This window comes from Nipponia nippon, unplaced genomic scaffold (assembly GCF_047370975.1).
Source record: "Nipponia nippon isolate SJK-2023a ecotype South Korea unplaced genomic scaffold, ASM4737097v1 scaffold_1, whole genome shotgun sequence".
NCBI lineage: Eukaryota > Metazoa > Chordata > Aves > Pelecaniformes > Threskiornithidae > Nipponia > Nipponia nippon.
Window position 1 is genome coordinate 70,148,782 of NW_028262290.1, and position 25,462 is coordinate 70,174,243.

Genomic DNA, 25,462 nt, shown 5'->3' on the forward strand with positions numbered 1-25,462 from the left:
ATCTTCACAACCCCATGGTGGCATAGCTGTACCCACACTTTGCTGCAAACAGCCTAATCTCCCATTAGGAGCCATTATTAAAGTAGACAAGGGCTAGCCCAAATGGATTTGATTTTATGGTGACCTTTTTAGCGACAGCATGTTCAGGGAGGGCTTTCTCAGAGGAGTAAAAGAACAGATGGGCAGCCAAGGCTAATAACTCTGTTCACTTTACTACATGGGATCTTTTTTTCCCCTGTGCTCCCCAGATGGATTTTCCTGCTTTATTTTTTGCCTGTAGTTTTAGCACATTTTTAAGGCATTATTTATACATGTATTCTTATGGCACAAGCCCTAATAGCATCAACATCACACTTCATCTGAAGTCCATTTAAAGCATGTTTGGCTCTTCCAAGGAATGGTGTTACACTACACAGTGTACACCTTTCCTTGGTTCACTTCAGCTTAGAGCTCCAGTTCTTTTCAAAGCCTTCTTTGTATCTTGTAGCAAAGCATTTCGAGACTTTTGCTCTAAAGCAAAAGGTTTTGTATACAGGTCTTAGCACTCACTGCAGCACAACTTTCTGTCATTCCTGATTGTGAAATGCATTGGGTGCCAATGATAACTAATACAGCAGTCTGAGGAAACAATGTTTTCCAAACAGATTGCTGAAAAGATACAGATGTTTGTACACCTTCTCTTTTTCCCAGGACACTTGCCAGACCTCTGTCACTGCATCAAGAATAATTAAAAAAAAACCCAAACACTGGGCATCAAGCACTACTTACTGGATATCTCCAACTGCAGTACTGAAAATATTCCCCTTTTTACATACATAGTTATTAAGGCTGTATGAATTTAGAAAATGTTTTATTGCATGGGGGTTTTTTCCTCCCCTGCGGAGAACAGCAATTGTACCCAGTCTATGGATTACTTCTCCTAGGCCCTCCAGAGCAGCAGGCACATCATACTCTGCTGCAGGACACAAGTCATAAAAGGACTGAGTGAATTTAACTCTGTTTGTGCATGCTGAAATCTTCCCTTTTTTACCAGGATGAAGCCCTCAAACATTTCTTCACATTCCTTCATTCCTCCAGCAATTACCCTCTCCTGGTGAAAAGGGTTTGCCGTTATTTTACTATTACAAATATCTTTTCATGCTGAGCCCTTTATGTATTTTCACATTTTCACATTGTTTTTGTTCACCCATACTTTTATTTACCATATTCCTTTAGGATATTATGTTCAGAAGCCTTTGCCCTGAAGTGTATCCATCTTCTTTTGGCCACTTCTATCTTCCGTTTTAATGCTTGTCTTTGGTCTCACTGTGGCTTATGTGCTAGTGCCCAACTCAACGAAAAAAAAAAAAACCAAACAATCCCATTTGATATCAGATTAATATTATAATATTACCCATTGCCTTTATCAGGAATTATTTTAATCTAACAGTGCTGTTATCATACTTGGATATGTTTTGAGGTCTTGTAAACTCTTGCAAAGTTATATAATTCCACTACAAGTCTTGTCTCTTCTCAAACTGTGTGCACTTTTTTCTTCTTTGTCTTCCAGAATGTGCCATATGATGATCATCTCCACGTGCTTTTTGGGGACAGCAACTTTGTTATGTACGTTTTCTTGCATTCCTACAGTATTTTGGATTCTCCATCATGACTGCAGGGTCAGAGGGCAGCATCTGCACTCCACATGTATGTCTAAACCTGCTTCCTCCACATTAAAAAGTCACTTTTGTCAAGTGTTAATCCTGGGCTACACAGTGGCGTCTTTTTTGATACTTTGGTCATACTGTCCATAAACTTATCACAAAGCAAGGAAATGGTCTGAAAAAAAAAAAAAAAAAAAACCAAAAATGGGGGGGGGGGGGGGAGAGAGGAAATGGCTTTTCAGCCACATCACACATGCAAATAAGTCCATATTTTTTTATTTTCTTGTATTTTCTGTTCAAAAAGTCAGATACTTCATTCTTACATCATCCCCGTCTCCTTCCTTTTTTTCTTCCAAATGCTTTTTCTCATTCAATAATATTCTTTTTAATTTGACAAACTAGCATTCCACACTATATTCACAATGATTGTACATGATAGATTTGCAAAGTGGCATAATGAGGTTCTGATTTATTCTCTGTTCCTTTCACAATAATTTATAATATTCCATCTGACTTTTGACTGCCACTGAGCACTGCTCTCCTGTTTCCATAAGGCTATCTATTACCACTCAGAATGAGATTTAGGTTATAATAGTCAACTCACAACCCATCCAAGAATATGTAAAATTAGGACAATTCTTTTTTTTTTTTTTTCCCCTCCCCTTAAGGGCACCATTATCCATTAATCTACATTGAATTTAATCAGCTGTTTTATCATAGCATTCTTGGATTGCTTTGCAGCTCTTTATCATCAGTAGATGGTATGATCAGCAAACTTTGTTGCCTCAGTATTCATTCTTTTTCTGATCATTTATGAATATGCTAAAATGCACGTTGCAGCACAGAATAGTAGACTTCATTGGCAAATTCCTTCCACTGTGACAAACAACGTTTTACCCATGCCCTCCTTTTCCCTAGTTTATAATCCACTATTTATCCATATGAGAACCTTCCCTGTTATCCCATGGTCTCTTAGTTCTTGGAAGATTTTGGTGAGAAATCTTGATAAACCATTTTTGGAAATATATTTATTCAATCCAGAGAACACTGACAGACCTGATTTTTTTTTTTTTTTAAACAAAAGATGAAGACTTATCCCAAGTATATGTTTTCCTCTTGTCCATCTAATACTGATATTCTTCAGAAAAGTTAGTTAGAGCTTACCTGACACTGAATTTAGTGACATGTAGTTCCCTAGACATTCCCCAGAGACAGCATTTTAAAAACTGACATAACATTAGCCATCTTTGGTACCAAGATAGATTTAAATGACTGGTCACGTATCTCAGTAATTCAGCTGTTTCATCTCCAAGTTTCTTTAGAGCGCTTGAGTTAATGTCATCTCTGTCTGGAGATTTATTCTTGTCCTTTTCGTCCATTTGCTCAGAGACCCTATCCATCAATAACTAGGTAAGAGAAAGATCCTCCAACATTTTTCTCCATCAAAAAGGATTAGCATCCAGAAAACCTCACCAAGTTCTTCTTCAATGTACATACATATAAGAAAAGAGTTTAATTTTTCTGCTATATTGTCTCCTCTTTTATATGTTGATCACCTCTTGGACTTAGAGGTCTCCAGCAGGCTTACTTCTTGAACACATCAGGAAAAATGATTTGTTATTCATGTCTATGCCTCTTGCAGTTATTTCTTCAATTCTTTTGTGAACACTTTTTTTTTTAACTGCCTTTCTGTTCTCATTTAGCTACAATCTCAACATTTTAAAGGAATTCTTCACATTTTTAGAAACCTTATTCACTCCTGGCATGTTTACTCATGTTCTTTATCCATAGTATCCTTCTTTTGGTATTCAAAGACTTTCCCCCACAACACACACAGGCAATATGCATTTGCTCTGAGTTGTCAGTATGTTTCAGGGGTTTTTTAATTACAATTGTTTGAACTGGATAAGTTTCACTTCTACCTGTACATTTAGCCTCTTTTTAGTAAAGCTCTTCGTATTTAGTTTGCTATTTTATCTTGACAAGTTTCATTTAAATCTAAGCTTTATTTAGCATGAGTCTTATTCTAGAATAATTTAATTAAACAGTATTAAACACCTTAAACCAGCCATTTTGCTGTTTTCCTATTGTCTTTCTCTTTTTTTCCCCTCCAAGGCCCTGCAGTTACAAAGTGAAACACTGTTTATACTTCCTTTAGTGTTTTCCACACACTTCAGTACTAACAAGGCTCTCAGTTAACCCATTCTTCCCACAAAGAAGTATTCTCTGTACATTTTACTTTTGGTATCAAGTCCTATTTGGAAATAAAGGTACAGAAATAGGATAAGAGGTTTGCTTCTTTCAGTCTCAGCTTAGCACTCTGTACCCTGCATGTCTGCAGAAGTTACAGCTTGCTCTTGTGAAAGTTTCTTCCAGAGTCCCAGTTATTCACAGTGGCTAGCACTGACCTCATGAAACAGATTCACAGCCTCACACCTTGGAGGGACATGCACTTGAGCCACATAGGTATTTAGCAAGCATCTACCAGAGGCCATCAAGTAAGGGAACTAGAACCTACCTTTTTTTAACATCTAAGGGGTTTTTTTGCCAGGAAAACCTGGGAAATTTATTCCCCTCTCATTAATACCTTCAGGTCCACAAGAGCTTCATTCATCCAGCCCCATTGAATAGGTTCTCTGTTCAACTCTTGCGCTGCTGTTATCTCCACCAGCTGCACTTGCCAGCATGGTACTCTCTACAAGTCTTTGGATCTAGCAACAAATTAACAATCATCAAACTGAAGTATTTTGGGGTGCTTTTGGCAGAAAAGAGCAGAATGGGGGAAAAAAAAAAAAAGAGGCAAAGGAAAACAAATAATTTGCAAATACAGAATGGCATAGCGGCAGAAGCCCAACCCATAAGTTCCAGACACTTGGAAAACAACTAACTATAATTATTTTCAAGACTACCCTTGATTCCAGAGTCCTAAGTTTCAAGATGATTTTGGAAAATTGGAAGGGGTTCTGAACTGACTTACAGCAATGGAAAATCTGCTTTGCAGCAAATGACCAAAAAAAACCACCAAACCTAGAACACCACTTATTCATGCATCCAAGATATGATAAGAGGTGAGCCAGTTACAGTCAAAGCACTTCTACTAGGAGAACATTTTATTATAAAGTCCCCTATGACTAGTAAAATATAAATTTCAACAACATTAGATAAAAAAAGGGTTAAAAATACACACAAATTAATTTAATCACTGAATCAGCTGACATATGGATCCAGGTACAGGCTCTCTGTATAATCATGCCTACTTCAGCATTTCAGCACTATGTCATTCTCAAAGCCCCAGATCAGAAAACATCTCATCCTACAAGTTCCTAAGTCCATAAATTCCCAAGTTCCTGAAAAAGTCCCCACAAACTCCGTCCAAGTCCTGGTACCACCACCCTGGTGGATTTCTGGCTTAGAGACCACTCTCCCACCTCCCTGAACTTGGAGCTTCTTGTTGAAACTGTTCTTCCCTTTTTTTCATAAAATACATTTGCACTGTGCTAAATGAAACATTTGGGACTGCAACACTACTCAGATTAGTCAAAGTATGTATTTAAATCTGGAGTGCAGTCACAACTGCTATAATTATATTTTTTAAATATACTGTTGAGATTTTTTCATTGAAAATTAATATTTCTATGTAATATAGAACAAAAAAACAAACCATGTAGTCATATATGTATTAAACAAAAATTCTTGTGGAACAATAGAGGCACAACTTGGTTTTGTCCCTGCCTCAATAAACAGTACAATAGCATACACAATGTATAATATCTTTACCAAGGGACATTATGAAGTTCCAAGGCACAAATAACACACAGGACAATGATTATGTCACCTTCGACAACAGCAGGTAATCTGGATTCAATTCAGCATTCCCAAGTAATAATAAACAGACAATAAAAAGGGGGTGTGTGTCAGATGAGCGACCAGCTCTTCTGGTTGCAACTCCAAGACAGGGATGGATAGGTAATGGCAATTAGACTCCAATAAAGGATGATGCTTATCCCTGAAGAATACTAGGATAAGGATACAAGATAATGAAATAGTGGGATCTTCATTATCCCTCAGTGGATACCTGGAACACACACACACAGTGGGCTCAAAGACTGAGAAATCAACTGATGATGTTAGAGCTAACAGGTTTTTGGGACAAAAAGGAAGAGAGGAGCACCTCTATGAAACCTTCAGCTATATACTGCAACAAGAGGAGATGAAAAGCATTGCTAGCTGAGGATGGCAGCCCATGGAAGAAAAAGACAAGGATAAGCCAAAGGACTAGACTGACTTGTGAATATGAAAAAGAACTGAGAAGGAGGTTTGATGTTCTAGAGAATAAAAGGAAAAATAAGGATAGCAAGAAGGAAGAAAATGGATGCTTGCTCTGAAATAAGACGAGAATACCAGGCATTGGAAACTGAAGGGGAACCAAGTCAGTACACAGAACCTCTGAAAGAAAACAGAAGGGACCTTCAGAGCCCCAGACAGAATTAAAAGTGGCACACAGAGGAGAAAGCTGGAGATTCACACCACCATGTGGAGAGGCAAGGTCTGTGTGTCTGCAGCCTCCTTATTACTGGCTGTTAGTCCGGTCATGGAAGGGGATCAAAATCCAAAATGGTATTATGTCTGTTAGGTGCAACTGGCAGGTGGACCTGCAACTGAGAAGCATCATAAGGAATCTGGAAAACAATGACAAACCCCCAAAACCAATACTGCTCAATTCCCACCGGAAAAAACTATGAAGGACTAACTGCTTCAGGGAACACTTGCAAACAAGTAGATACTTGTATGAACTTCAGGGACATCAAGTCTCCAGAAAAGCAGCCTAATAAGAGAATAAACTAACCAATACCTAAATGATGAGTGGTATAAGGAAACGTCTGTAATGTTTGACTGTTGAGATGCATTTATTGAAGGAAGTCATTTTGCAAAAGATAAATTTGACTTGAATGCCCAAGGGAATAGCTACCTGGGATCAAAGCCAACACAACTGATAAGAACAGTTTTAAACTGAGAAATAACAGATCTCCAAACACTAGTGGAAAGACAAAATATAGGCTAAATGAGAATTCAGAAATGGATCTAAAAAACCTGTGGTAGCAGGAGAACATATGGTAAATAAAAAGAATTAGGACTGTGAACAGCAATCAGGTAACAGGAGATGACATGCCTGAGTCTGCTCTGTATAAGCAATGGAGTAAGAAACAACTCTGATGTGTAAACAATTCTCAGGAGCTTTCTCAACACAATGGAAGATCTTGATATACTTTTATAGGATGTGAAAATGGATGTTAAGGAGAAAACAGAAGCTTGATAACACAGAATTCAGAACTGGAGTATAGATATAGAAGGACAGATACCATTCAGGAAAGATAATATTAAAGATGAGAGCAGTGGGATATGCAACAAGCTATAAGGCATTATGAAGGAAAGCATGTTTTTTGATAAAAGTCCATTTTTTAAAAGATAAAGAGTTTCTGCTGGAATCAAGGTGAAAGTTTATAAGAAATCCCTGGTCAGATAAAAATATGGATAAAGAGCACAGTAACATCATTGGAAAGAGAAATTAGATACTGTGACAATACCTATTGTGACAGGAGACAAACTTCCTGAAAAAGATTAGAACTGACTATAGACAGTAATAGCAGCTAATGATATGGGTAGAGGCAACCCACTTTTGGATGTTACAGCCAACAAACCTGTGTAACAAATAGCCAGAGCTACCAAAAATATACATTATTTAAATTTTATTTTGTCATGTAATGAAGATTTAAATAGTTTATCATTGAAAGCTGAGTTAGCATAAATTAAATCAAAGTGCTAAAATAATAATTCATAACTCAATTATCAACTTTTAAAGGGTAAACTTCTTCAGTAAACCTAGAGAGCTCTTCAGGGAACTTAAATGAAGTGAGGAATTCAGAGACTGGAATGTCTTTAAGTCAAAGATGCTAGGATAACTAGGAATCTGTATTGCAGACATCTGGAGGGGACTCTAGATCTGATTAAATTAAGAACCATTGCAAAGTAGGCTACTAGCTACAAGCAAAGAGCCAAAAAATGCAGCGAGGATTATCAGGGTCATCTAACCTCTACAACAACACAGAAATTGAATGGGACTTGCCAAATTTTCCTGGCATAGCACAGCAAAGCAAAGCCAACAAAAAAAAAAAGGGGAAAAAAAAGAAAAAAAAAAACAGATCATGATTTGGTGAGTTTGAACAAAGACCAATGACAGTCTAAATTGGGCCAGAAGCTGAATTAGTATTTTGCATCTGTTTTCAAACAGATTTTGATCTATCAAAATCGGCATGTATAACAACAGGAATACAGAACAGAAATTATCATGAATGAGGCAAAAGTACCAAAAATTCAAAGCACTATGTACACTTGACTGGGAAAGAGGAAAACTTCTTCACAGCACTACCAACAGATATAATAAGGAGGAGACTGCAACCTCCCCTGTTGTTTCCTCATCAGAGGACAATATTGATGACAGTGCACAAAAAAAGTTTGGAAAAAGCCTTGAAAGGCTGAGCTTTGACTTGTAAGGCAACACAGTTTCTCAGGTCCTTGCCTTTGCATGAAGATAAGTTCTGGCAGTTCTTTTTTGCCATTCCATAAACTCAAAGAGGAACAGGACATGCCAGCCCATGCTGGCAGCTGTGGCTTTCTACCACCACGTGGAAATATGGGTATGCAAATCCTGGGGACCTTGAGGATTCAGCAACATTCAGAATCACCTTTCACTCAAAACATATACTTTGATCTATGCATGCTTCAAACCTAACTTACGCTGCTGAGAAATTCATTCATTACAATCTGCACTATCACTTAGCAGTAAGTTTCAGGCAGCTCTTTAAAGTAGCACCCCCCTGCCAAAAAACACAATACATAAAAGAGCCAAAGGTCTGAAAACATCAACAAGAATATGCCCTAACCTAACAACAGGACAAACTGAGGAAATCTTCAAGAATTTCAGGAGGCCGCATCCCCTAAATGCTCCATTCCACCAGTGGTGCAACAAAGTGCTGACAGGCCTCAACACCGGTGGCATCCGACAATACATTCAAGGCTTAGGAAGCAGAAGCAAGCACAGAAGTTTGCTCAGTGATGAAAACATCTTCCAGAGGATGAAAAGAGAGACAGGAAAATTCTCCTGTTTTGGCTTCATCTGACCATGGCAGACAGATCCATTCCTAGGAAGTCTCTAAGCTCAGGACACCTGGGTTTCAACATTTCAGGTAGGTCCTGGAACCAGTATGTCACACAAAGTAGCCAAATTTAAGCTAACCTTGATATTTTTATCCAAATGGCAATTACATACCTATGTTGTAATGCTGATGTTGGCATACTTTGCAGTGCAGACAGTGAACAGGCTGTGCCACAGCAGGGTCCTGATTTCAAATGAAGTGGACCTCTAAGTACTCATTTGGCATATCTGAACAGCGAGCAATTTATGCAATTTTGAGTATTTCTAAGAAAAGGTAATCTATTTCACTTTCTCTTTTGCTGCAGAATTCCAACCAGACCCAGCACTCCCTTGCAAGCCTAGAAATCTGTGTTAAGGATTCATGAAGTACATATCTTGATGAAGAATTCTGGTTTATAACAGAGGTCTTGATTAGGGGCATAAACTGGCTTGTAAACAAAATTTCAACTGCTTGTATATACAGCCTAGGTAATGAGCTCAGATTTCATGCCTTATTGCACAAATAACACTTTTATTATGATAAAACAGTATAATAATACTTCTTTTGAGAAGTATTCCTATTACCATAAGCATTTTGCTTTTGCATCATGGAACACAGTGAAGCAATTGAAGCTAAAGGCAACAAATACCTGAGTAAATGCTTTGCAAATACCGTCACTACCATGTTGCCAAATATCATCACCTTTCCTGACTTGGAAAATGATCCCACTAAACTCATGCATTGGTTCTTTCCATTTTAATCACATTCAAAGCGTTATGAACAGTAGTTGCTGACACTCATGATTGCTTGTAAAATTTCTTTGAGTAAACACTTACTGCGTTCTATAAAAGTACAAATGTATTTATCAGTATCTTGGGTTGTATACAGGCTGTATCATTCTGTTTTAGCGGAATTTAATAAACACTTCATTTTCTTAACACATCTTAATCAGTGTTACAATATGCAAGACAATGGAGTAGTCCCCAAGAACCTGGTATTGCACTATTTCTTTTGGCTACATGCCCAATGAAATCAACAGGGATTTTTGATTAAGACTGCTGTTAATGATATAATAAAAGCATAGCATGGAACATTCACTCAAGGTAAAATATGCTTCTATCTTCATTCTCTGGAACTGAGCTCTTTAATTTTATATTGCAACGTGATCTCTGCTAAACAAGTCCTGGTACTCCATAGCTCCTCGTTCTTATCCTGTACTAGAACTCCGAATTCTCATAAAATCTGCTCAGTAGTACACCCAATATTTATGAATGTTTCATTAACTAGTATTTCTTTTACAAAGTAGTCCACAGGAAGCTTTAAATTTCAACACATTTAATATATAGCATGGAAAGCATGTCATATATTTGATTTTTATGCATGATGGATATGTTACAAATGACTTAGAATAAATTTTTATTTTAGATCTTCATATTGCCAAGAAGACAAAACCAGACAAAATAGGCGTGTCGGTCAGTAATAAATATTTATTTGAGCTCTATTTTACCCTCAAAGAGAGAAAGCCCATTTCTGCAGTCTGTTTTCAGAGAGACTTTTATATCTGTGTCATCGGTTAGAATAACACAAGAAGTACATTTTCTGATCTCACTTTGAGAGGTCACTCCAGCCCTGGACCCAGAAACTAAGGGTGGCCTGCTGCTAAGTGGGAAGTCCTGCACACCTGCCTTGTCCTCAGCCACGCATCCGTACAATCCACCTTGTTCAAGTGTTAACATGGCTGTAACGCAAGTCAGGCCAGGACCTGATCTTACCTTTTTTCCTCCCAGGTTACTTTTCCCTCAGGTCGCTACACAAATTCAGCTTGCAGTACTGCTACAGGAAAACTTTTGCCAGCACATGAGATGGGACAGAAATGTATGCAGGAGAAGGCCAGGGTGGAAGAGACAAGACCACATCTAGCATCAGCAGCATGTACTGCAGTCATCTAAGGGCGATTATAGACACTTCTCACTCTGAGATACTCCATGACACTTTTCACAACCACACCATTAGATTCCCCTCTTGTTAATTACTGTATTAATAGCTATTTAATCTTTAGTTCATGCGATCAAAAAAGTTACTAGATTCTTATCACGCACAAAGTAGTTTTGTACTGCCAAAGACAAAATAGCAATTGCAGCACTTCTCTCAAAGCACAAGGAGTCGTTCAGTAACTGCAGACTATGGCGGGATGTGCTGGACTCACACATAGCCTATTCTCCACCGCTCTGCAAGTAACAGAATCACCTCTGGGCAACCTTCCTGACTTGTGCGTGCAACTGCAGCCTGCTGACCAACCAAACCAGCCTCAGGTGCTGGATCCATTGGCATCAGGACTGAGACACACAGAAGTGACTTTTTGAGTATGCACATGCAAACACTTACATATACATACATTTAAAAATAACAGTTATGTAGCAATATGTAACTGCTGTATTTCTACAGTACCTCTGTATTTGCCTTACATGTCTATTTAAGGAATTATGTTCTCCTTATCAATACAATTTTATTACACAAAAGGATCTTTGCTGCATGCATATGTGTGTATATGCAAAATACATATATATATGCTATATATCTGTACAACATCTCTGCACAGAGGTCTTTAGATCATATATATATATATACACATCCTCCTGTATTTTTCTCCAAAATGTTACCCAAGCATCCCATAATTTAGCAGAGAATAAAAATCTTATCCGAAGTTTTTAAACCTCCAGTACAGTATGATTCTGTTGTGAAAAGATAGCTCTGAAATGTTGATTTGTAATACCATAAAAATAAGACTTTTATCTAATTTACTTTCCACAGAGCATGACTTACTGCCTAGAAGAAATCACTACTGTAATGACTACCACATTTGATATGATTTTAACTAAACAGATCACTAAATTCAGACTAGAATTAGGATTATTCTATTATTTGTCCTAAACCTAGAATGGGAGTGAATTTATAGACACTGATATTTTTCCCAGCTTTCAAGGATGCAAGTTAAACCTACAGCCCAAGTAAGCCCTAAAATCCAGTAACGATCTACAGACTAACACCTGTAAGCAAAACCTGCCAAAAGACACCCTATTTAAATCCACACACATGCAAGCTCAGAAAAAGGACATGCTACAGGTGGAAACAAGCTGCTTAAAATGGCTCAAGAATTTATTAACTCTGCTTCTCTCACACCGTTCAAACAAATACTTGAACACCCGCATCCCCTTTCACCCCTCAAGAAAACCATTTTATTTGGCTTCCTCAGGTAGAAACAGCAAAAGCCAGCATAAAACCTTGCCACCCCCGCACACACACTAGTCTAAAATCCTTTGGTGTGGCAGCTGTGTATCTTAAGACCCAGGAGAGCAGGCTTCACAGAATTTAATTACAAGTGGGAAACTGGAATAACTTTGTAGGAGAGGAAGCTATGTCACTCCTCAGTGACAGAACAGCAGAAGAGAAAACAACTTCAAATAGCAACACAAATTTCATTTCAGTTGCCAACGCAGAGTTCACACGCTACGGAACTATGAGCAACCACCCCGTCCCAGGTCTGGCTGTAGAGGCTGTTGATTACCGCAAGTAATTCTGCAGTTACCCTGGGAGGAAGTACCTCGGGCTCAGCCAATTTGGAAATATCTACCTTATCTTAACTGTCTCTAAACTGTATGTTCCTCATTCAAGGCTGAGATTCCCATCTCTTTCTCACTGGACCACACTGAATTAGCTGCCTCTTGCAGCTGATCATTTTAGTGAAGACTGATAACAAAAAACACATTAATGACATCTGCCTCCTAGGTGCTATTTGTCCAAGGTAACCAAATTTGTCCCCTCCACAGAATGAGAATTTCCTTGACTTTCCTCTTAATGCTAGAACATACAGCCAATTATTTCTTGCTACTCATGCAACTTGTTTCCTATTTTGTGCCATTATCTTCCTGATTTTGCTGTGCTTCTCAGAGTAACCTGATCTTTTCTCTTCCTCTGTGTGTCCTTCTTTCACCTGAGGTAAATAAAGAACTCCTGATTTTAAAAAGCTGCTATGTTACTACGTTTCTTATCTTTCATGCAAAATGGAAAATTATGTATGTCCTTACTATTCCTGTATTTAAGGAATCTCTGCCCCTCTTTGGATCCCTTATCTCTCAGACGAGTTTCCTGGAAAATTATATCTTCCAGATGTTTGAGTTTACTGAAGTCTACTTCCCCAAAATCTACCATTTCTGTTTTGGCAGTAGTCCTCCTAGGCCTACACTTCCTGATCACTGTTATCTGTCTTACTTTCTGCCTGAACAGTCTCAGTTCACTCCCAAAAGCAAAAATCAAATCTAGAATACTTTCATCTCTAGTTGTTGGGGTGTTTTGTTTTCCCCACAATTTGTATCAAAATCATCACCAATGCATTTCAAGGACCTGTTGAATAGTCTGTGTCCTGCTATATTCTTCTCCCAACAGAAATCCAGACAGTTAAAATCCTCTATTTAATCAATATACCCTGCACTCTGGATGATTCTACAAATCACTAGCGAAAATCCCTATCCAGCCGATCACCCTGGTCCAGTGGCTTGTCATGAACTCTCATTATTATAGTGGTCTTAGTTTTTTTTCCCCCCTCATCACTATTCCTTCTCTTTTATAGAAAGATCCTTCTTACTAGGTTAGTGAACTGGTAAGTTCAATGGTAACCACTGGTAACAACACACTTTTTCCATTTTTCTCTAGGAGTGCGCTATCCTATGGTCACAAAATTGTCCTTTCTGTGACCACACACTTATCTCCAGGATATCTGTATGTATGTGAACCTTAACTGGAAAACCTGATCCACTCACTCTGCTTCAAATGCCAGCAGTCACTATCTATGTAGGATCATTTCTAGCACAGTGCCCACATGGGTGGGCAACCCCGGCTGGCCTCAATCAATCTCAGAAATTTTTAAGTATCATATCAGATTTGGTATTCAAAGAGGCAACACATGCCCTGGACTGTCAGGTGAACAGGTTGCTCTCTCCATCAGTCTCAGGAGATAGTCATATATTGATTCCTCCTAGGAGGAGTGGTTGGTGAATCTTAAATTTCTTAAAACAATTATTTAAACTATAAGCTTAAAATTCAAGCTTTTTGATTTTATCAAGAAGTTTCTAATTATGCAAGCTGTATCTTCCTTTTTTCTTTTAAACATATGTCTTCTGGTATCTCTTTTTCAGACTTTTCCATTTCTTTTAGCCTTTACATACATTATAATACATACTTGACCACCGCTTATGTGGTCAAACCTATGTTAGTTTTCAGACAGCCATCTCAGGTACTCTAGAATTAAATATCTTAGCTCAGCTTGGGCACTTACACCTTAATTTAGGCTCATGGATAGCTTCATTTGAATTTTATAACTCGAGTTGACTTCTGTGCTGCCACAGCCATGCTCATTAGTTACTTAATGTAATCAGACCCCATTTGTGTCTACATAACCTGCAACCATACAGTCTTTCAAAGAATAACTGTGTACGCTTAGTGCAAGCCGTAAGAAGAAAACTTATCACCCTCTCTCCAACTTTGATAAAAAGCTACTATTGGCTTTTCATCAGTATCTGTTGTAGCTCAGACTTCAGCAGTGCCATATCTCTGTCTGATCACAACACCATCACTCTGCAGATTTTCCAGCTGGTCAAGAATCTGACCACCAGGACTGTTGACTCTAAGGAGCCAAACGCAGACAGTGTCTTAGTCACAGAAATTCCTCATACTCTTAAAAAGTGAAAATACTCCTTAGACTTACCCAACACTCAGTGGTACGTTTACTTCTCTCTTTATAAAGCTTAGATTTTCTGTATAAGCCATTGATCTTGTTAGCCTTTTTGTTTGTTTCAAGACTGTCCAAGCTCATGCATGCAAGAATCCATTTTGAAACCAAAGGAGGCCAACACAGCTGGTTTTAACCATGTCAGTGCCAAGTCACATTGAAATGGATTTCCTTCTCCATGCACAAAAGCAGCTATTTTTAAAAACTGCAAAACTGCACACATCTGGGAGTGCTTACAGTACTAGTAATCTCTATATAGTATATGTTCTCATCACTAGTAGAAATTCCCCCTTCCTTTACCGTAGGCCCAAAGAACACAACTTCTTTTTGAAGAAGCTCTGGTTTATTTGGGCTTAATTTCAGATTTTTGGCCATACACTTATCACAGATGATTAGTAATGTTTCAGTTCCGGAAGTTTCTACCACATAACATGAAGTCATCGTTCCGTGCTATAAATATTGAGACATGTATCCCACACTGTATTCTTTATTATCCTACCTCCTTCAGCTCTTGCAGTTTGCAATTCAAAATCATAAAGAAACAAACTACAAATAGGAGACAGGGATCGTGAACACCCATGCTTTTTGATACATTTTTTGAATAACCTCCAACTCCTCTTTCTTCTCTGATGGGGGTACTTGGTCAGATGGCTACTTAATGGTTCTGTGTTCTTCAGAAAACAGCTTATGCTACCCCCATCTGTTACATCTATCTTGGCCTTTTTGTTCCTTTAAAAAAAATCCTACCAACGTCCTGGAACAAGAGTTTCTCCTTTCCTTTTGTGCTTTTTTTCTAGTCCCACTTTTACCAGATAAACCACCTCATGCTATGCAGCAGCCCTCTCCTTTGTTGCGTATTTGCTGTTTGTGAGAGTTATTTGGCAAAACCATCAGGAAGCTGTTTCTATTTCAAGGAATTCTGCTAATTTGATTCTATTAAGAAAGTTTCAAGACAAGACTCAACAAATCCTTCCTCTACACTGAGCTTCCGTTCATTACATCTAGCTGCCATTATGGTTTCTATCCCTGGAGCCAGTAAACTTTGTTCACTGAAAAAACTGTGAAAACATACTGCTTCCATGCAATTTGCCTCACCTAGCCCACATCTGTATGAGGAACTTCCATGGATGAAATTTTAGGATGTTTCCCCTGCCACTTATTAAGCAGTTATTTATCATATTGAAATCTAAACCAACTGTTATTTTAACCCTTATTTTTGCTTTCCAGCCTTCTTCTTCAAATTGCAGAGGTCAAATCTGCAGGCTCAGTTATGTCAGTTTTGGATAAATGCATGTCTATCAACCACAGTCAATTTCAACCAGTTAGAAGGATTCACATTGTGCCAGGGAGCAGCAAGGGCCACCTGCTCCCTAAGGGAAGGCAAGCCCCAAGCTGAGGATGACCCAGCACAGGCAGTGCCCTTGCTGACCAGGGCATGGTCCCACAACATCTGAACACAGTACACAGAGCAGGGTACTTACTGGTAACAGGGCCCTCTGATAGTCCCAGACAAGGCAAAGTGATGAACCAGGTCCAGAGTCCGTGCAGGCAGTCCAGTCAGGATCAAAAGGACACAGGACTGGAAATAAGATTATAACAGAGGTCCAAAGTCAATCCAGAAAACAAAGGCAAGACAGAAAACAAGCAATAAAGTACATCTAAAGGCATTCATCTAGGAGACAAGCTACCTACAACACAGGTCTGAGGTCCCTCCAGGAGTTAGAGGCACATCTACACTATAACTTGAGGCATACTTAAAGTCCTAAGCCTGAGCTGAAATGGGGCATGGGCAGAGGCACCAGGTGAGGCTGGTCAGGGCCGTTAAGGCCTATTGGTGCTCTCAGAGCCTTGATATTTTGCAGGTTCTATTTATTTCCTACATGTTTACTATTTGGACTTCATTTTTATCACATCTACTAATAGTTTTCCTTGCCCAAAGAATCACCATTGCAGTGCACTTCACAGCCAACCCTGTGTTATTGCTCTCCAGCTGCCTAGACCAGAACTAAAATTTTAGGGTCACTCTTGCAGTTTTATTTGCTGCTTCTATTTTATATCCTTCTATTTCTCCAACAGCAGAATGACTTTCATATCTGACACTTGTGACTATCAGCTCCACCCAAATTTGTACCTATGTTTTTTGTGTCCAGGTCATTGTTTCTTTTTTGTTTTGTTTTCCACAGAACAACCAAATAACTGAGTTTGGAGGTTTTTTCCCTTAATTTCAGTACTGCTAAAGTATTAGAAACAGTTCTTGGACGTGTTTTTCTTGGGCCTGGTTTGGAAGGACACCTCACAGACCTCTACAAGATCTGGGTAGCCCACTATCTTTCAAAGGCTGTGGTCTGCCATGCAAGCAGAGCTTGGCTGGGCAAGCTGATTGCCAGAAAAACTCAATTCCTCCAGCTCCAGTCTTTACATTCACTTATTCTGACCATTTTGGGAAATGGGATATTGAGATAAACTAATGATGATGTTTTTCCCTCAATTTTTTACCAGACTAACCTTGTGAACTTTTCATGGGCTGCAAACCCAGAAACACACATTACAGATGTCTGTTCTAACTCAGGCACGGGACTTGCGCAGTCCCACATCCTAACAACTAGTTTCTTCTAAGGCCTGTAGCTCCTTCATTTGCTTAGTGGTGTGATTTGGTTGCTTTCTGAGTTCAAACTGAAGCTCCCCTCTGGTCAGTACTAGTACATTTGCCATTTACTACCACAATTTGCTCCAGTTTGGTCCCACAGGAATACAGATGTTTGCTCCTTGGAAACTGGATCCTAGAGCGCAGCCACTTTTCACTAAGAAGTTGGCTGACATTTATATATCTGTAAGTTGGCTCTATTACAAATCACAGACAATGGGCTCACAATACCTTTGTTTAATTAGGAATAAATGTATAAAGTAAAATGGCATGAATTAATTTCTTTTATCACAGGCCCAAGTCTTACAGACTTTATGCCAAACTAGCACTCCCTTTTTAACTTATGACAATTGCCCAACTTCTCTTTCACCTCTCTTTCTCTGCCTCACTCTTATTCAATTCAGCAGACTTCATGTATCTTGGTCAACTTCTCGAATACACCTTTGACTTACACTTAAGTCCCTTAAGGTTTAGGTGTACCATTGCATAAGAATTTAAGCCATTCCTTATATGTCTCTTACATTCATGTTTGCAAGCAAAAAAATCAGTAAAGTTCCACCTGACTCATAAATAAAAATGGCAATCACATAACTTATGTTACGTAGTTGTGAATCTGTTCATCAGGCCTAGACTAACATTTTAATATTAATTTCCACAACTGATGTTCATAGTATACTACACTCAAAAGTGACAAGCCAAGCTGTGCTTGCATCTCCTGGGTGTCACTATCCCAAGCAACTCATAGAATTATAGAATGTCCTGAGTTGGAAGGGACCCACAAGGATCATCGAGTCCAACTCCTGTCCCTGCACAGGACAACCCCAAAAATCACACTATATGTCTGAGAGCGTTGTCCAAATGCTTCTTGAATATTGTCAGGCTTGATGCCATGACTACCTTCTGAGGGAGTCTGTTCCAGTGCTCCACCACCCTTTGGGTGAAGAACCTTTCCAAATGTCCAACCTAACCCTCCCCTGGCATATCCTCCTGCTGTTCCCTCTGGTCCTATCATTGGTCATCAGGGAGAAGAGATCAGCGCCTGCCCCTCCTCTTCCCCTCGTGAGGAAGCTGTAGGCCACGATGAGGTCTCCCCTCAGTCTCCTCTTCTCCAGGCTGAACAGACCAAGTGACTTCAGTCACTCCTCGTACAGCTTCCCCTCTAAACCCTCCACCATCTTCGTGGCTCTCCTCTGGACGCTCTCTAGTAGCTTCATATCCTTTTTGTACTGTGGTGCCCAAAACTGCACACAGCGCTCAAGGTGAGGCCGCACCAGTGCAGAGTAGAGCGGGACCATCACCTCCCTCGACCAGCCGGCAATACAGTGCTTGATGCACCCCAAGACACGGCTGGCCCTCCTGGCTGCCAGGGCACACTGTTGGCTCATGTTCAACTTGCCGTTGACCAGAAGCCCCAGACCCCTCTCTGCGGGGCTGCTCTCCAGCCCCTCGTTCCCCAGTCTGTATGTATGCTTTGTAACATTCTTTTCCACAGGGGCCTGAGAATCTTCATGTCTTCTCCCTCCCACACAAACCTCCAGTACAAGTCCGTTAAAAAAAGCATCTCAGTTATCTTCTGGGTGCTACAAAACCACCATTAGTACTGCCCAGCAAGCATAATTTCATGCCCAAGATTTTTACTCATGGATTTATTTACTTCACAAAGACGGTCACAGTTTCTTACATCAGTAAAGCCAGCAGATACTTGTCCAAAGGGACAACCTACCAGGAGCAGATGGAAAGAGAAGTGGTCAAGGATGTAGCTCTTTGGATCTGCTTCACATGCAAGGCCGACACTGGAGCGAGGGCCCTGGTGCAGAAGGGCTGTGCCCGAGCCAGGAACAGCCTAGGGGCAGGTCCGGGCTGCCTTCACCTCACTTTTGCCAGCCCAGACAGTCCCTTCTCGCCAGCCCTCACTTCCCCACTGCACAAGCATCGCTTGGGAGGGCTGGCGGAGGGGCTACAGCCTTACCGCACGCTTCACTCCCGCCCTTCTCCGCACCCCCGCGGCGCAGCCCTCTGCTTACCCCGAACACAGCCGCGGCCCGGCGGCGCCGGCGGCAGCCGCTCCTGGCCCCGCTCCAGTCCCCGCGGCGGCCAGCGGAGGGCGCCCGCCCCGCTTCCCGCCCGGCCGCCAGGCAGGGTGGGGAGGCGCGCAGGCCGCCCCGCCGCCGCGGAGGCGGTGGGCATCCCCCGCCCGGCCCCGCGGCCGCGGGCCCCGCCTCGTCCCGCCGGCCCAGCCGCCGCAGAGAAGGGGCCGAGGGAGGCGCCGTGTCCCCTCCCCGGGGCACTGGGGAGAGGGGCTCGGAGGCCGGCTGCCCGGGCTGCCCGGGGCTGCCCGAGGGGCAGGGAGCCGCTGGCCGCCCCCTCGGCTGCTCGGCCCTCAGCAGAGGCAGAGCATCGTTCCCGCTATCGGGGTAACGCTTTTCCCTTCCTCCCCACCTCCCCTTTAAAAAAAAAAGAAAATACCCCAGTAGTTTATTTGGTAATTTAACGGCATATGATTTAAATCAATATAAAATTCAAATACTTTTGTGCCACCTGTTGGATTTTGCCACTAATTACATGTAACTGGCAGCACACTTCTGTATTCAGTCTGGGAAGTATTTTCCATAATGTTACTAGGTGCCCTTATGAAAATACTACTTTGTTTGCTGTTTAGAAATATTTTCTCCCTGGGCAGGCAGATAGATCTGTTTTTTCCTCATAAAAATCTAATCTATAAATTTTAGACAACATTCAGTGAAGGCGCAGTGTGATGCGGGGCTGGAGTCAGAGTTCTTGTGATAATGCAATAATTATTTGGAAAGTTTATTAACAGAGAAACTCCAGTCTGAAGGCCCGCGAGGTGGAAACAACCGGTTCTAGGCACGCAAAACCGTAAATGCACCTGACGGTATCCGTGGGCCAGGAAAGGGAGGAGTACAGCAGGCCTGTGCTTTCCTCACGCCTGTGAATGCACAAACAAGTACCAGCACTACTGCTCAGACTATCAATCATGGGCGGTCATACAACACAAAGCATGTCAAATGTTATACAGTTGAGAGTCTCTCAAAAAATAATTTTGTTCGACCCTTCTTCGTTAGCTGTCAAGTCATAACACATTTTATTGTATAAGAATAACCTGATTTTGTTTGGCATTACAGTGGCCAGATTTATTTATGATATAGTAATATTATTTTAGAACGCCCAGGTGTAAATGAACTGCAAATAAAACCACATTCCTACAAGAATCTGGAAATTAACCAGCAATTTTATCCAGATTTCACTAGAACCTGTGGGTTATCAGATGTCTTACTTGTTATTCCTTCTCTACACATAATCACACCACAGATACTTCCCTGTTTTTAGAGATCAGGAGGTGCAGAAGCATGTACAGAAATGCAAGTGCATGGGGAAGGAGCAGCCTGCTCTTTCTTCTTCTCAGCTGTAACTGCTAAACTGAATGCAGGAGGTCTCCATGATGCCACGTTCATACAGTGACAGGTGAAAGGCCCACCTCTGCTTCTTATTAAATGCTGGGTGACTGCCGTCCCTTCAAGGGGTGGGAAAGGACACCAGATCCCAGAAGCATTCTTCCGTGGCAACACCAGGAATAACTAAAGCCCCAAAATTGCTTTAATTTGCCTCCATTTACATCTTCTTACATTATTTTTCCATTTTTAAACAGAAAGCACACAGGACCAGTAACGTATAAAATTGGAGGCTGGCGTTGTTTTCAGTTTTGCATACAAATACAGCTGTCTTTTTGGTACGTATGTTTCCACAGGGTATTCTACTTTTATATTAAAATGCAAAAGTTTAAAAAGACATGAAGTACTGTTTAATGAAAATACACAAGTTTTCTAAACTGTTTGCGCTTTTTAACCCAAAGCTGGGAAAAGATTTAAATACAAAATTAAACTGCAAAATTAATAAACCGTATGAGGCAAATAGTAAGTACAATACAGTATTTTAGTGCTGACATCTGTCAGTCTGATTCTCAGAAGGCTTGAGTGATAAATTTAGCTGAGTCTTCTATTAGTGAACAGTATCTTTAAACTGACTTCATTGACACCAATTTTATATACCTTGGATTTTGTGATAACCTTGCTTCAAAATCTTCCCTGGTTTTATGAGGACAGTTTTCCACTGTTTGAACAGTCATAAATGGCCACAAAATGTACAAGATGACAGAAAAACACACCAAGTAAAGTTAAAGTGTTTACACACCAGTATTTTGCTCTTGGCAAGTGCATAAGTGACTTCACAAGATGCAAGTCAGTGCACATTACATATTACACATTGTCTTTTTAGACCAGTCCATAGGCAACATGAGCACGTCCCGGCGCCCCAACACAATGGCTGTTCTTTTGTTCAGTTTCTAAAGAATCATAAATAGCATCTCAGGCTTTAGTTCCTAATGTGGTAAAAAAAATATGATGGCTTGGACTAAACTGAAACCCAATTATTTAAAAAATGCACAACTGACTTCTCCGTTTTCATTCCCATCAACTTCCCTCTCGTGAGGATTCTATTAGTTATTTGTTGTAAATTTATTGCTACATATTCAAATAAGCCAAGAAGCACAGAAAACAGTCTTACGCCATTTGAGATCTTTTCCTGCAGGAGAAAAAAAGAATTAAAAATAAACAGTTCCCATTTAGCTGGTACTTTTAAAAACAACTGTAAATAAGTTGATGAAATCTCTTGTGCAGTGGAACTTAAAATTTAAGGAACCTTTCTTGGAGTGGAGGAGTCAGTAAAAGTTTAGTCATTGTAAGCCAAAATCCAGAGAGGAGTACGTCAATTAAGGAGGAAACAGTAATTTTTCTAATCCTTTTTCTTAGCAAATCTGGGTAGACTTCTTTGATGCAGACAAGGTTAGGAGAATAAGGTTTGGCTTGGTGTTGGTACCAATCCTTTGTTGAAAGAAGGAAGAACTATAAAAGATCTAAAAGGGGCACCCCACAGTAATGTCAGAGACCTGCAGGAGTCATGGCACATATGATGTCTCAGCTGCACGAAGTCACAAGGAACGCAAATACAAACATTCACTGTAGAGGCGATTGGATCCCTGCCTGGGAGGGAGGGAGGGAGACAGACCTTCGGTCGCTGGCTGAGCTCTTTGCAATTTGAACTGCAGAATGGGGTAGCCCTTCCCACTGACAGACATGCCTGGAGGCAAGCCCAGAGAAGGAAATCCTGCACGGAAAGAGGAAGAAGGGAGGAAAGAAGAAGGAAGGTTGGAGGTTCTGCTTCAACCAGGAGAACCATATGGCTTCATCTAGGAAGCCATGCTAGTTAGAAAATGTTGCCTTTAACCTCTTCTTCCTGGCAAAGAGCTTAACGCTACCTAGGTTGTGATTTTCATCAAAAGGCATCCTTTTGAGTTCTTCCATGATTTTCATTGCTGTGCTATGATTTCTCAGCTCATAACATAATTTTAGTTTTAATACCTTTATTTTACAGGCCACTCAGAAGGGATTCAAGTTCCTTTTTTCCATTCCTCTGCATTTCAAAAGCCCTATGTTTTTCTCTTCTCCCTTTCCATATATTCCTTGAGGTTAGTCCAGGAGCAACAATTTTGTTAACTGATCTGTGTGACACCTTGCTTAAACTATGCTCTTCTTTAGTTCTAAAGTAGACATAAAAAATAGGCTAATTATGGGGGCAGAGGGGTTGAAAACATATAAAACTCATATATATCTTTTGCAATAACAAGAGTTACATCTACAATTCAGGCTCCATTTTTCCTGAAAAAAGGTTCTGCATTGACTCCAAACAGGGTATAAAATATTGTCTGTAGATGTGGAAATATACTAGTGTGGGCAGAGTTTGGAGAAATGTGCACAGACCGTGTAGAAATGTATGGGATATAGTTTTCCTGGTTCATAAGGTATACATTTTAGGTGATGGACTCTGTGTTTCAATAACTGTGGGAGGAAACCTGACTTTAAAAAGTGCATCCATCTTCCTAGACAAAAGAAAAGATCAACTTCCCAGAAACTTTTGTCACGGAGTCAATTCTTACACAATGACATGTAATGCTAAATAAATCATTTTTTGAATTACAGATTGTGAATCCATCACCCTGGACAAATGTTATTCATCCAAGGCGGGAAAAAAGGACGACCTAAGAATAATTGTCTACAAGTATCAAAAGAGAATCTGATTCGTCACTCCCATTTTGGAGTGCCAGTGCTAAAGTTGTTGCCAGCTTTTAAAATCTCTCCTTTGACTTTCAAGTAATGTGTGTGTGGTTAAAAGCCAATTAGAGAACAGTGGTATGATGTGGTGATGCAAGGCAAGTGGCACAGCTTAAAGTGTCATTAAAAATCTACTTTCTTTACAGACTTAGATAAGGCCTTTCTTTCCTTTAGTCATGCTTGGATGTCCTATTCAGCGTAGTTACCAGACTGATATTAACAAGAATTAATGTGTAAAATTAATGCCCTCACTTTGCATTTTCTAACACAGTCTCTTCAAGGGAAGTTTTTTTTCAGCTGTTTAAAAAGTGCAATGACCAACTACATTCAAGCAAAGGAACTGTTCTCTCTGGCCAGACAGTGTGACCCTATCCTCCATCACTGCCCTAACTAGCTGTAAGCCAAAGGTCGTATTCTTCCCTTCAGTTCACACCAGCAGAATTTATCTACAAGTGTGAGCAGGAAACAGTCAATTTACCCAACAAATCATAAAACAATATTTTGTGATGTAAAGAAACTTTGGACTCTGCCAATGTGTCAATCAATATGTATGTATGATGAATCATCAAGCAAATATTCGAGGGCATGGGGAAAAAATAAATCTAAGTTCGGCCCACATGCCAATCAATCAGAGATTGCCTGAAGAATCAGGAAACACATTCAGAGACAAGTAAAAAATTTCTGGGCTCTGCCAGGGTGCTGGGCCAATCAATCACGGTGCAGCTGATGAATCATGAAACACACTCTGCAGCATGTCAGCACACATATGCGGTTGGCACAGTTCTCATCATCCTGAGTTTGTCTTGCAGTTAAATTGACTGAAGGTGAGTTACAGGACTGTTGTTTCTCCCACCTACTGACCTCCGCAACCAGCCACTCTTAAATCCTCTTGCCCCGCCCTTTGTTAAAAGTAGAGATTCAAGACAAAGGTTCAACACGAGAGCAAACATGGTTTCGATGTCAGATGGGTTGTTAACATGCTGCTGAAAGCTGTTGAACACATATTTTGACAACAGAACAGACACCTACAAGAGTGGTATTCTCTTAAAAGTTTTCCGTGTTATTTACAAGGAAATGTAATATAATACATAATAAATATGTAATATAACACATAATAAAAAAAAAAAGAGAGAGAAAAAGTAAATCTGGAATTTAGGTCACTGTCCCATGGGTAATCTTTTTACCTGAGCAACTCCTAGCTCCAACTGTGATTCACTCCACCAGGGGAAGGTGGGGGGACACCATGGCACTCTTGCTATTTTTGTTCTCCTGTCTATCTCAGCCAAAGTTGTTCAGCACAAAATATTTGTCCTCTGGAACAACTCAACTTTTTACAACTTGTATCAGAATCATCTGGGTGAAATTAACATTGTCTGCCAGTCTAGTCTCCTTTGTCTTGTGATCAGCCCTCATTGCAAATATTCTAATTGTATGCTGCAAAGCATTTTCCCTGATTACATGAATATGCATCTTGTGTGACATTTTCTGGTTAACATTTCTGAGTTAAAAAATGTATGTTTGAAAAAGCAACTTTTTTACCAAATCCTAACTCTTGTAGCGTTTGAGTACTCATTGTGTCCCTCTACCTAATATTATTTTAGGGTGCATTTTTCTAGACCAAGGCAGAACTTACCACACCAGCAAGAATGGCATTTGCATAAATGACAGTGGCAGTCACTTTTTAAAAAAAATTAGGAGCAAAGAAAGAGCCCAACCTCACACCACATTTTTCCAGCTATAGTCAGCAAGGCTATGTGATGAATTGGTGAAAGGTTCTTGCAGGTTCTCCAGCAGTAGGTGTTCCATTTTTACATGAAATAGTTTACTAGAAGAGCAATCTGGGTCCTGATTCCCCCATGACTATGCTATCCAGTTCCTTATGAACTTTCTCAGGCTTTCCTAATGACTCTTCAGCATTCATGCAGCATAGCAGAGAGAATCCTATTGGACAAGTTTCTTAATACAACATTCAGAAACATCCTAAGCTGTAGGAAATTTAACTAAAACATGTT

At 40.1% G+C, this 25,462-nt stretch overlaps 1 long non-coding RNA gene across 1 annotated transcript; it reads right to left on the bottom strand.

Moving 5' to 3' along the window:
• Nucleotides 1-1,059: 1,059 nt before the first annotated feature.
• On the bottom strand, nucleotides 1,060-16,337 carry LOC148057412 (uncharacterized). Its single transcript, XR_015705058.1, has 3 exons — nucleotides 16,314-16,337; nucleotides 16,103-16,200; nucleotides 1,060-1,818 (listed from the first exon to the last, which is right to left on the bottom strand). It is a non-coding gene; the product is annotated as an uncharacterized LOC148057412 (long non-coding RNA).
• Between the last annotated feature and the right edge of the window lie 9,125 nt (nucleotides 16,338-25,462).